The following is an 8,375-nucleotide window of genomic DNA, read 5'->3' as shown; positions in this document are numbered from 1 at the left end:
CTACTCATGCTCTCTCTTCTGAACATTGACAGAATCCTGGAGGGAGAGCATGGATTCGCGGAAGTAATGGGTATGAGCCACCTCATGGCCGTTCCCATACTTCATGCTAAGAGAATGGTGGCTGCCAAGGGCGAAGAGGGCGCAGAGATTCAAGCCGATATTCGGTTCTTTCACTCTCTGCCCCTCCAGGAGATAATGGCGCGGCTCAACCTGACGTTGGATTCCATAGCTGCTTCCAATTGAGGGGGCTTGGAGGCTCCATTTTCTTTCACTAGAGTCTCCCCTTCTCATGGATAATGGCGTTGGCCAAGCCGATGTTGTATTCCTCTGCCGCTTTCATGTAAAGGGGGTGCGGGGGCTCCGTTACTCCTCTTTTTCCTTCCCTGAAGTCTGCCCCTCCATGAGATACTGGTGCGGCTTCACCCGACGTTGGATTCCATAGCTGCTTCCACTTGAGAAAAGATTCAAAAAATATCCGAAGATTTCTGTTTTGTATTCTAGCCACTTTTGGCTTTGTACACTACAAGAAAATCTGGCATTAGTGACCAAATTGTCAGTGACCACATCAATGTTGGTCACAAATACTATTGAATTAGTGACCACTATTACTAGCGGGTCACTAACAGTTTTAGGACTAACTAAATTCATTTACCCACATATTGTTGAATTTTTAATGACGAAAAGTTCAGTATTAGTGACCATTTTTGTTGGGTCACTGATGTTTCTAGACTTCATAACATGTGATTTTGGTTTAGTGACCAAAACTTTTCGGTTGAACAAATCCCTCCAATTTTTTCTCTTAAACTTTAGAATAGGCGGGTTCGTTTCAAAATGAATGTGGTTTTATTTTGCAAGCGCGGCATTCAAACGCGCCAAGTCTTACAAATAAAAAAAAAACACCGAGAGACAGACCCTCTTTATCTTCATCGTCCTCTCGCGAACATAACCTGCCGCCTGATAAATACTCCACACTCCACCCCACCCCTTCACCACTTCTCTCTCTGCACATTTCCCATGGCCGAGTCCTCCGCCAAGCACTCTTCAGATTTCGGTAACTGCCGCGACGGCGTCGTTCCGCACATGAACAAGAACCCCCTCAAGTTTCATCTCCAGAAGCTCAGCCTTGAGCTCACTTGCCCTCTCTAGTTGGTATCCGCCTCTCCTCTCTGTCTTCGATTTCATCAGAAACCAACAGATCTTTGATTTTTGTGTTTCCGGCGATCTGAATCTGAGTCTTGATATTTGATTTTGTTGTTGAATTGCAGCCTAGGGTTTTTTAATCGGCCGACATTGCTTCCATGCAATCACATCTTCTGCAAGTTCGTCTCTTTCTTCAATTGACATGATTTTCAAAGTTCTGATCTTTTTCTTGCTTTGGGTTTTACTTGCAGCACCTGTGTACCCAATCGGACCAATTTTGGAGCAGAGTGCCCTCTGTGTAATATCCAAGTTCCCGGTCAAGGTATGTGTGTTGATGCCCTTGATTAGGGTTTTATGGTTGGAGATGGTAATTTTCCCTAAAAATTTGATCTTTAGGTCTGAAGTTGTTATCTTGATCTAGGTATAGCTGTAAATGCCTTTGATTAGGTTTCTGGGTGAGAAATAGTAATTTTGCATAAAGCCTATTGTATGAGAAGTGATTTTTATTGTCCTCTGTGCATAGTGTGAAGGGATTTCTAGAAATAGAGTAGCTTGAGCACGGCTTAGTCTACTGGAGTATCATTAAAATGAGATCTAATGATAGACATATATTAACTAAAAACCTCACTTAATTTCAAAATATAAATAAAATGAATACGAAAGTAGTCAAGATTATTTAGATTTTAGGTAGTATTGTACGAATATGTATTCAGAAGTCATTACCTAAGATGGCTCTTTGTGTGAGTGAACAAAAGGGGAAGACAAATTTTTTTTTTTTTTTTTTTTTTTATGCAAATGGGAAGGGCTGTTTTCAAAATAGAGGTTCTATCCTCAGAGAGTGTGCCTAGACTTTAGCTCTTGGGTTTGCGGGTCTCAAAGCTTGAGATCTAAACCGTAAACCACAAGTGATGTACGAGAACCTTAAAAAGCTTTAAATGATTATTATGTGTTTAGGGTTTTTGATCAAACAGTGTTAGCCGTTAGGTCTTGTTTAATGATACCCAACGGCAACCCGTGTTTATTTCAGGAAACTATAGTCCCTAGTCTTACAAATTTATACCCTACAACAAAAAAATACATAATCCCTAGTTCACCGAGACACAGACCCTCTTTATCTTCATCGTCCTCCTCCCTCACTCCTCTTCTCGCGAACATAACCCTCAACCCCTTTGCTTCATCATCCAGTGCTTAAATTTGTAATACTGTTGACCTTGATAGTTACCTTGTATTCACTTTCCAGAGACTTTGGTAACAAGTTGGGCATGTATCTATAATTTTAGTTGCCTACCTTTGTATTAGTAGCTTTTCTCTTTTCTTCCTCTGTTGTTCTGGAGTTATGACCTATATGTTTTTTTTTTTTTGTTCATTATTTTTTGAACTGACATTGTGCATTTACTTTTCTGGATATTGACTCCCATAATTTGATAGTGTTTTGTTATTTTAGGTTACATGTTTCCAGGTAATTGGTGTTTCTTTTGTTAATTGAAGCTTATATGATTCAGTTGTTCATGTGTGGAATTTGGTTTTGTTTTGTAGCCTGTGCTTTTACTGACCATGATTACTCTTTTGTTATTTGCCTTTTACTGGTCCTGTATCATTTCAATGTGCACGCTGGATTTGTTGAGAAGCATCTATATGATTAATAATTTTAAATTCTGACTATTCTTTCAGTTAATCATTTGTAGTTTCTGTTCTTACATTCCTGAAATATACTAACTGACACTGTTTGTTAACTTCCAGTTTCAAGTAAGCTGCGTTTGAAATTCTGAGGGTCAAGGGCTGTATAAGTATCAGACAACCTTTCCAGCTGCGTTTAGTAAAGGTTAGTATAATAATTTAAAGGCTAGTATACAAGGTTAGTATAACATATACAATAGTAAGCTGTATAATTCTGTTAGGTTAGTATACTAACCATAGCCTTTTATAAGTATCAAATTGGTGAAGATATTGTATCTGTTAGGTAAAAAACTTAGTTGCTGAAACTGCAATTGAACTTAGAATGAAATGATCACAGTTCAATTTTTCTGAACTATTGTAATATATTGTTGTTTACTTTTCTGTGTTCTCCTGATCATGGTAACCATTAAATCCCAAGCATTGCTCATTTCTCCATGCTCAGAAGTTAGGCAAAATTTACAGAACCACAGAGCACAAAACAAGGAATCATCCAAAGACTTTTATGATCCTTTTCTAGTTTTATTTGGTTTTGTAATTATAAAAGCTTTCCCTAGGTAATGTTTACTTCAACCACTACCCATCTGATGCTCATTAAGACACTTAAAAGGTTCCAAATCCAAGTTATCTTTAGGGGCTTTTTACAACTCTTTATTAATCCGGTCTTTTCCCTTCATTTTGCTGATAGCATATTCTATGTTAACATAGTTCTAACAATGAAAGTCCCAATTGTGTATATAATGTACACAAGCTCTGTATTAATCGAGCCTTTTCTTTTGCTTCAGCTACTCTATTTTGGGCTTCTAAAGTTTCTGACTTAACATGTTGATTCTTTCTGTAATTGCAGCTTTAATCAGAACTAATTTGGCATATTCAATATCCTCAGGTCTCTGAAATTTGTTTACTTGGCTCTTCGCGCAGCTGCTGTGGCATTTCTATATAAGTACATTGGATTCCCTGCTCCCTGCATTACATGATGTTTTGATAGAATGCCTTGGTAGAATGTTTTGTAAACTCAAATAATTTTAGGGATAGGAAACTTTGTCTCTTAAATTGTTAGCAACAACAAATCCAACGGCAAAGTGCCAGTACCGTTGCTAGTTTCTATTATATAGAAGTTTCATTACTAATTACTATTGGAGTTCTATTTTCAGTTAGTTATTATTCGATGACCAGTAGAGACCAAAATTAAAAAGTTTATGAGATATATATATTTTTTTTCTAGTGATCAAAACTTTAGTGGCCTACAGTTTGGTCACTAAAATAAGCATGTCACTCAGGTTTTAGTAACCAAATCATGTGGTTTAGTGACCAAATCTGTTACTTTTAGTGAGAAATTATGTGGTCACTAATTTTTTCATGATGAGTGACCAAATAATCATGGTCACTAAATCTTTTCACATTAGTGACCAACAACCATATTTTGGTCACTAAATAGAATTAGTGACGGGTCTATAGTGACCACTCAGTGACCAACAATATTTGGTCACTAATCATATTTAGTGACCAAAATGGCTATTTTTAGTGACCAATACAGTGGTCATTAAAGCCAGGTTTTGTTGTAATGGTAATAAATGTACTGCTTTTGGCCGCAAAGCCACTTTATGAATATAATACTATTTTCTTCAAATATCCGTGATGAGTCAATAATTGTGTCTTGCAAGGCCCCAAATATAGGCCCCAACTCAAAACTCTTGGAAAACTCCACCGTGAGAAGATAATATTGAAAATGAAACAGTTACCTCCTCGAAGACCGTTCTGTTCCTCACCATGCCAATAATTCCTTCTTTTCCGAGATTTAAGGGCAACTTTTCACTCGTACTCAGTTTGACTCTTTGACTGTCCATCCAAGGGGATTTGCATGCCCTGTTCCTATAAATAGGTGCATTCTGGGGATGGGAACGTTCACGCAAAAAACCTTCTTCTGAGCTTTAGATCTTCACCAATATTTCTAACAGCAATCTTTCTTAATCATTCATCACCACTCTTCAATTCTCGCCTTCTCTCAACCCGTCACCAATGGAACCACAAACCCGGCAACCAACCGAGGATAGAGGAAGCAACAAAGCAGCCAGGTGTAGTGCTCCCTTGTTTTGCGGGCGGAGCGGTACCAGGTGGACTCCTACTACAGATCAGATAAGAATCCTCAAGGAGCTTTACTACAACAAGGGAGTTAGGAACCCAACCGTAGAGCAGATTTAGAGGATCTGCCTCCAGCTGAAACGGTACGGAAAGATCGAGGGCAAGAACGTCTTTTATTGGTTCCAGAACCTTAAGGCTCGGGAGAAAATGCGAGAGAAGAGGTTCACTTCGGATGTTCATATGCCCACGCAAAGATCAGGGCTTGTTGGTAATGGTCATGGTACTAATTGGAAACCTGAGGATCAATATATCAACTTCGGATCTTCTACATCTGCTTCTGCTTCTTCAGCTGATGTGATTGTTTTTAACGGGCAGATGGGGAACTATGGTGGTTATGGATCTATGAACATGGAGATTGAAACCCTTCCTCTGTTCCCCATGCATGGTGAAGACATTCTTGGCAACATGAAGACTACTTCCGAGGGAGGTGGCGGCTACAGCTACTACTCTGGTGGATGGGGCAGCTACAACGGTGGCTCTTGCATTTCCCTTGAGCTCAGCCTCAACTCTTACGGCTCGACCCTATTTTCCCACGAAGGTGGTTTCTCTGTGAGAGAAGAGACAAAGCTGTAAAAATTTTCCGGAGCCGCTGACTCGGCTTAGTATAATGTAGTGTTGCCCCCCCTAGTGTTGCTAGGCGTAGCGAAGAAACGATTATGGGCCTCAAAAACAGGCCTTCATGAATGGGCTTCACGAGTGTAGGAACACTAGAATTGCCCCCCATGTCTTATGCGAAGAAACTGGCTAATAAATTAATCCCTCAGTGTTTTGACTCCTCAGTAATTTTTGAATTGCACTAATGTAATTTTTTTTTTTTTATTATTATTATTTATTTTTTTTTTTTTTTTAAGGGTTTAGGTTTTAGGGATGTGAATCAAGGTTTAGACATGCGGCCCAAGTATAGTCGCCTAAACACAAATTTTCTTTCAAATCCTTTGGGCAACCTTACTGAAATGGCCAGGTGGGGGAGGGCGAACAAGAGAGGCAAAATCCATTTTGGCATGAGCTACTCCCACATAGTGGTTTAGGCCCATTTGCACGCACTTCTGGATTCAAGAAACTGTCATGAACGTTGTCCCTTTTCTAGACACCATTTCACATAGGTTATACTTACTAAGATGAGAAAGGTCATAAGTGTGAAGACAGTTCAACAAGTGTTAATAAAAGCCGCCATTAACCTTAAGGGACCTGAATTAGGCACCAATAAGGAGTTTAGGCCAATATTAACAAAAGAGACTTCACCTATTCCGTTATGATTCACAACCCCTTATCAACCTCAACTTCTCAATAGTGGTGTGTTTCCACCATTTGCCGCCTCTACAAGATCACGGGGGAGGCCATCTATGCTTCACTCCAAGCTCCGATGTATCAAAATTTGTAGGGTAAAAATCCCTCCTGTGAGAGCTTGTAGGAAAAGAACAAAGATACTTTGCGTTGAAGAATTTGGAGCAATTTGGCTCGTAGGAGGAGTAATATTGCCCCCCAAGTATCCTTGTTGGTTGGCGAATGATGATCTTCAATTGCAACTTTGGCGATGAAGATGTCCCAAGATCGGCTTTGTCGCCAACGACCATGTCATAGACCATGGTCTTTGTAGAATTAGCCACAAATTGGCTATTATAGATGACCACTTGTTGGTCTGAATTCTCCACATCAAGAGCTTCAAAGAACTTGAACGCCTTCATATGATTTTTGGAACCAATAATTAAATTATAATTATCATCATACCCATCATATATTGGCTCTGCATCGAGATTGAATTTGGGGTCACCAAATCCTTCCTCACAAGTCTCAAAGCCACTTGCTGGCCTTGAAGCATATATGAAGATATTCAAGTTGAATTGATTCATAAAGCCACAGATTGGCTTCTCTAGACCACAACTTAATTGATAATTAAGTTGGCCATGATTGTGACCACTTTCACCATCAGTCCCACTGGGCGTGCCAAAATGTTTGTTTTGAAGCCCGGTGGTTGAATGTGCTTCAAGAGAAAAGACTCTTCTGATGTTGTCCCACCGGGTGTGCCAAAATGTTTGTTTTGAAGCCCGGTGGTTGAATGTGCTTCAAGAGAAAAACTTCTGATGTTGTCCCACTGGGCGTGCCAAAATGTTTTTTTTGAAGCCCGGTGGTTGAATGTGCTTCAAGAGAAAAGACTCTGATGCTGTCCCACTGGGTGTGCCAAAATGTTTGTTTTGAAGCCCGGTGGTTGAATGTGCTTCAAGAGAAAAGACTCTTCTGATGTTGTCCCACTGGGCGTGCCAAAATGTTTGGCTCCAATTTTGTTGCAGCTGGTCAACAGTCTCTTTTATGCGCGGGCGTGCCAGCACCGTTCGGGTGCGGTCGTCGGGGGTGTCCCTTGACCTGACTTCTATCAAGCGATTGTAGACGAGGAGAGCACCAACCTCGTCGTGGGATTCTTTATGCTTCGTGGTGAGGACTTTTGCTGAGCTTCTTGAAAATCACAATCGATACTCGATGTTGTAGATCGAGCAGAGCGAGAACCACTGGGAAGTAGAGAGAACTAGCTAAAGCGTGACTTTAGCTTGGCTGGTTTGCGAGGGCGTTACCCTTGCTTGGCTGGTTCAGTAACCGTTGTGGTCGTGGTACTACAATCGGCTCCCGAGGAGACTAGGACCGAAGTACGTTGACAGAGGGTTTGGTGGCACTGAAAGTCGGCTTCTGAGAAGACTAGGACTAGGAGTGTGATCACCGGTAAGAGAAAGAGAAGGAGAGGAGTTGCTCTTAGAGAGGTTGCTCTAGAGAGAACTTAGATCATCTTAGAGATGTTTGTTGAATTGTGTTGTTCATGTGGTCGCGGCACTACCGTCGGCTCCCGAGGAGACTAGGACCGAAGTACGTTGACAGAGGGTTTGGTGGCACTGAAAGTCGGCTTCTGAGAAGACTAGAACTAGGAGTGTGATCACCGATAAGAGAAAGAGAAGGAGAGGAGTTGCTCTTAGAGAGGTTGCTCTAGAGAGAACTTAGATCATCTTAGAGATGTTTTGAATTGTGTTGTTATTTCTTTGGTCGCGGCACTACCGTCGGCTCCCGAGGAGACTAGGACCGAAGTACGTTGACAGAGGGTTTGGTGGCACTGAAAGTCGGCTTCTGAGAAGACTAGGACTAGGAGTGTGATCACCGATAAGAGAAAGAGAAGGAGAGGAGTTGCTCTTAGAGAGGTTGCTCTAGAGAGAACTTAGATCATCTTAGAGATGTTTTGAATTGTGTTGTTGTTCTTTCATACTTGTTGTAGCCTCTATATATAGGCTACCAAGCAACACTATTTGGCCTTAAACAACTCATAATGGGTTAGGTTTTAGCACTTAAACATTAATGGAATGTTAGGTTTAAGCACTTAAAACACTAATGGAATGTTAGGTTTAAGCACTTAAACACTAATGGAATGTTAGGTTTAAGCA

At 40.6% G+C, this 8,375-nt stretch overlaps 1 long non-coding RNA gene across 1 annotated transcript; it reads left to right on the top strand.

The window, feature by feature from the left end:
- Nucleotides 1-1,336: 1,336 nt before the first annotated feature.
- Nucleotides 1,337-3,894, top strand: LOC133742096 (uncharacterized). Its single transcript, XR_009862360.1, has 3 exons — nt 1,337-1,462; nt 2,881-2,962; nt 3,701-3,894. It is a non-coding gene; the product is annotated as an uncharacterized LOC133742096 (long non-coding RNA).
- The last annotated feature ends 4,481 nt before the right edge of the window (nt 3,895-8,375 follow it).

Source organism: Rosa rugosa, chromosome 4 (assembly GCF_958449725.1).
Source record: "Rosa rugosa chromosome 4, drRosRugo1.1, whole genome shotgun sequence".
Lineage (NCBI taxonomy): Eukaryota > Viridiplantae > Streptophyta > Magnoliopsida > Rosales > Rosaceae > Rosa > Rosa rugosa.
Note: the sequence above shows the minus strand (reverse complement) of the source record. Positions and strands in the feature narration are given on the sequence as shown.